Here is a 5,301-nt window from a genome sequence, read left to right as displayed (position 1 = left end):
TCCATTACTTAAATAGACCATCTAGAGAAGCATTTTATTTGTATGATATGAAGCTTGAAAGTTGGCATCTTGCTATAATATCACAGTATATTGTTCAATTTAAAAGATTTTCACTGAGCTTTTTCTATGTTTCAGAAGCACATAAGTGAATAAAAGAGCCCTTGCCCACAAGGATCTCATACTTTTGAGTCAAAAAGCAATTTCAAATGACCTTTAATGGTTCCTTTGATTATTATCTTTGACCTTTCAAGTAAAACAATCAAAATGTCTTTATCCCTCATAAGGAGTGCTTCAATCACCTTGTGGTGGTGTGTATTTTTTTATATTTTATATTCTGTACTTTTTATGATACTCCTATTTTTATTCATATTTTAACCTCATTGTCGTCAAGAAACAATATGGCACTATTGTTATTACTGATCCCAGTGAAGCCTTGTGTTATAATTGGTCCCTAAACAGAAAGAAATAATATTCTCCTACAAGAAACTTAGAGACATAGTTTTGAGACTCCCAAAAGACATAGGCTGTGATGACTTTGTTTTAAGAGGGCTGTTCATTGGAGAGTGTTAGGATTTCTAAACAATTTCATTCCATTGACTGTGTGCACCAGTCCAAGATGAAGCTGTGCAGAAAGTAGAAAGCATAACAGATCCTGTGCAATTACTGAAGTAAGAAACTAAATGTAGTGACCCTGAAATCTGCCTTAGACAACTGTGCCAGAAAACTCTGGGCTGGATACTGTGTTGTAGCTCCTGCCTTATCTTGTTCTTCTATACTGATGAACTGACTAATATCTCTTATTTTCCTCCCTAGACTAGTGGCTGTTGTTTTCCAAGGATAGTCTCTTGAAGTCTTTTTTGGTGATCTTTATATCATTTGGACTCCTTTTAATAAATGATGCTAAGACATAGCATAGTAATTCTTTATTCTAGAGATTTCAAACTGCCCTTTCCCAGATGTTCTCCTATGTATCTTAACTTATACCCTGTGAGGGGACATAAATGAAGATTATCCCTGTTTCATAGCTAGGAGAACCAAGACTCAGAATGGTAAAGTGATACGACCAGCGAGTTAGAAATTCAATCACCATCACTCCAGCTACTCATAGATAGTTATTAGGGCTTTGATCATTTCCCTTCCACTGAGTGCTCTTTCTAAAAAGTAGTGGCTACATTGGAAAGAGTTCTAGACTGGTAACTAAAAGGACAGAAGACATATTTGTCTTTACTTCTGACAACAATCACTTTGTGGTCTTGGGTCCCTAACTGCAGTATTTTTATTTGTAAATTCAAGTTAGATGGTTGTTTTTAAGGCCCACTTTAACTCTAAAATACTGTGATTTTAGAACTTCTTGCTTGAGTTCCACCTTTCCACACTAGATTTCCTTTCATAGTGTAAATATTTGATTTCTTCTTATGACAGAAGTATCTTCCATGTTCTCATCCTGGTGAAAATGGACATGGTGAGCTATACTATCTAGAGCCTTTGACCCTTCCTGCAGGAAGATTATGTCCAGTATGAACGAGCTAAATTTCAAGAACTCCTTGACAAGCATCCCAGTATGTTTAAAATTTAAGTGCAGGAGAGGGAGATTTGACTTTGGGTTTGCCTTCTTACAGTGATAAAGTATTTTCTAATTTTTGAATAGAAAGTTTCTTTTCTGGGTAAAGGATAGGGAAAAGGAATATTTCACTAGGACAGAAAGTCCCACAAAATAATTTTTATTGACCAAGTTTTAGTCTTTAAGCCTCACATATTCACTTTTATGTCATAGATCTCCTTGATTACACCACAAAATGGCTAACCAAAGCAGCAACAGATCTCATTATACCATCTACAAGTTCTCATGGATCTTCCAGCTCCTGCAGCTTGGCCTGTTCACCTCCAAGTTGGGTAGCTAAAAACTCAGATGTCCCCAATCCCACAAGGGTGCTATTCCAGAGTTACATGAACCTTCTCTGGGATCCTGATAATTATGAGTTCCCTGAGGTACAAATGTGTTTTAGAGCTTTGCCTTTTTGTTTTGTATTTAACATCTCTACCAGAACTTTCCTCTCTTAACCCACTCTTCCCTCTCTCAACAGACTTTGCTGATGGACAAAATCTGGCTGTGGGAGATGGAGTCTCAGCTGCACCAGTTAACTATCCTAGCCTCAGTCTTGCTAATAGCAAGAAGTTTCTCTGGTAATGCTTTACTCAGGTTTTCTGAATTTGTGATAAACTGAAGTGCATAACCAAGGCCCTGACAGAGGAATTTAACTCTAGGTAAGCTTCATAGGCAGATCTTTCTTAGAGTTGAAAATAATATGTGTTTTTTGGTAATATATTATTGATTATTTGTCATCAAAACCCACACAAAGGACCTTGGGGGCCACTGGTAAAGATTGTTGGTGTCTTTTGATAAGTCAAGGCTTGGAATAGAGTAATAAAACTTAGTTCCAAAGAGAAGAGTGTGGAGGTTAGTTTGCTACAAATGATTCATTATCATGTTTTTCTAAAAATAATTCATTAGATATTTGAATAGGTGATGTTGGATTTGTGTATGTATATCCAGAAGTTTATCAGTTGATCAGTAATATTGATTGATCATCACTGCATGCAGAGCACCACAACGAAAATAAAAAGAGGAATTAGAAGTCCACGTCTCTTAACATATTTATAATGTAATTGGTGAAATACGAAAAGAACAACCAGGAAAATACCCAAGAAAATATTAAAACAAGATTTAAATAACGTTTATGTGACTAAAGAATACTGAGTGAATCCAATGATAGAACTGAACCCTTGTCCAATTTATGTTGTTTTACTTGAAGATGAATATAATACTATATGTATGAATTAGTTGGCCCCTTGAGGGTAACAATGAAGGTTTTTAATCTGTACATGGGGTCCTGCTGTCTACCAGTAGTGGTGACTTAGAATTATCCTTTGAGGACCTGTCTTCTATTAGGGGCTTTCTGGGCTTTGACCCTAGGTCAGGGCCACTCTGCTCTGACCCTATGTCAAGGCCACTCTGCTTTCTGTCCTTCATTATCTAGGCCTCAAGTGGCTATGCTGAGTGTGAGTGAACAAGTGTCTCAGGAAATCCATCAAGGCCTCAAAGACATGGACCTTACTGCCCTGAGAAGAGAAAACATGGCATCTCTTTTAGGCCAACTCCAGAATATTGCCAAGGAGAACTGTGTTCATAACATCATTGTTAAGAGTCCCATAGTAGTGATAGGGAGGGGTTCCAAGAATGTAGAGGATGAAGGTACACCTTGGTGGCTCAGTTGGTTAAGTGTCTGACTCTTGATTTCAGCTCAGATCATGATCTCACAGTTTGTGAGGTTAAGCACCATGTCCAGCTCTGTGCTGGTGGCACGGAGCCTGCTTGGAATTCTCTCTCTTCCTCCCTTTCTCTCTGCTCCTCCTGCATGCTCTATCTTTCTCTTTCAAAAAAAAAAGATAAATAAACTAAATAAAAAAGAATGTGGAAGATGAAGAGGTAGACATAACCTTGGAAGCCAGTTAGCTAACTATTTAAAAATAGAAAAGCATGATCATTGGGAAAGACTTCTGGCTTTAGTTTTCTCATCTATAATATGCAGGGTTGAAATAGATCTCTTTCAGTTTGAAGAGTGATTGTATGGTTTTAAAGTGGACCTATAGCTAAGCTATGTAACTTGCAGGTGTGAAATACTGTCCCATCAACCCTACCAAGTCATTCCTGGTCATTTTCCTAACTATATAGTCTAAGATCTATGATGGGAGACCTTTCCTCTAGCCTATGTTTTAAAAGTTACATTGTGGGCTCCTACTCACCTCCAAGGAACTAATACTGACTTAGGCTGTAGGATATATTCCATGCTGCAATGGAAGCAGTAAACTTGGCCAGCTTGCTTCTACTTTTGCATCTTAACATCAACTGATTTGGATGTGTAGGACTGAATTTTGTGCACTGTTGCAATGCATGCCTTTATAATTTCATCTACAATATCTGGGATCCTCTTGGTAGGTCAATGCATACAAGGAACTCACTTAAAACCACATAATCTTATGAATATCCAGAAATTTGCTAGGTCAACATCTTTTGAACATGCATTGCCTTTGGGAGCTTGATAGCATTCCCTCCTCAAAAATGAAGTAGATAATTCTCATTTATACAGTTTATCCAGATGAATGGGTAGGTCAGTGAATATCTCAGTTAACTTAATCTTTGGTGAGCAAAAAGTGCAAGGACATTGTGATTTTTTTCTGAAACCTCTTTGATCTTCCTCTTTTCATTGTTTTCCCTTGCTTACAGATCAATGAATCAATCCATTTGTTTCTCAAATGTTTGGTTCATGGCATGCAGGAGTCTCGGCTAGACTTTCCTGGAGGCTTTATTCTCATCAAAGGGGAGTTGACAGAACTAGGCTGGAAATTTTTCAATCTGATGCATCACAATCAGCAAGTATTTAGCCCCCACTATGCCAAAATCCTAAAACAAACAAACAAACAAAAAACAACAAAAAAAACCCAATATATCATCCCTTCAGCTCAGGCACAAGAAACAGAAGTGGGGTCTGATAGTGATGGACCCCAGATATGTCAACAGGGAACCAGGAGAGAGGGCTCACCATGTTCCTGGGATGACATCACCTGTGGTCAATAGAGCAGCTAGTCCTCTTCCTCACTACAGCCAGGACACAGAGATGCAGGATCAAGCAAGTAACACCAAGTGGTCCAACCTCAGTTAATAAACTTCTGAGCTGCAAGAAAACTTCAGTTCCTTTTGTTTTGCAACCGATTATAGGTTCTGTGCCCTTATATCCTAACTAGCTGAGAATACAGTGGACCCTCAGCTTTCCTTCAGAGTATGCTAGTGGTTGAGCAGGAATCAAGGCATCAGGTGCTAACATTATTTTGTATAATGGAAAATAATTTCCTTGAGGGCTATGAAAACCCTTTTTGGAATGGAATTATCCAGAGTATGAATATAAAGGCAAATCAGAAAATCAGAGCCTGAAGTGGGACTCGAACCCATGAACCATGAGATCACGACCTAAGCTGAAGTCGCCACTTAACTGACAGCCACCCAGGTGCTCCTATTTATTTTTATTTTAAAGAGAGAGAGTGTGTGAGTGTGAGAGAGGGACAAAAGGAAAGAGAGGAAGAGAAAGAGAGAGAATCTTAATCAGGCTCTACACTGAACTGTTGCAACCGGCGCAACAAACACTGAGATCAGGGTCCTGAGGATAGGGGAATGTAAGAAAGAAAAGAAGAGAGAAGCCAGTTTGGGAACAGGAGGGTCCCCTGGGCTGATGGCCCAAGTGATGG

General features: G+C 38.6%; 1 pseudogene; it reads left to right on the top strand.

The window, feature by feature from the left end:
* The first annotated feature begins 600 nt into the window (after nucleotides 1-600).
* On the top strand, nucleotides 601-4,462 carry LOC123594403 (annotated as a pseudogene).
* The last annotated feature ends 839 nt before the right edge of the window (nucleotides 4,463-5,301 follow it).

This window comes from Leopardus geoffroyi, chromosome X (assembly GCF_018350155.1).
Source record: "Leopardus geoffroyi isolate Oge1 chromosome X, O.geoffroyi_Oge1_pat1.0, whole genome shotgun sequence".
Classification (NCBI taxonomy): domain Eukaryota; kingdom Metazoa; phylum Chordata; class Mammalia; order Carnivora; family Felidae; genus Leopardus; species Leopardus geoffroyi.
Note: the sequence above shows the minus strand (reverse complement) of the source record. Positions and strands in the feature narration are given on the sequence as shown.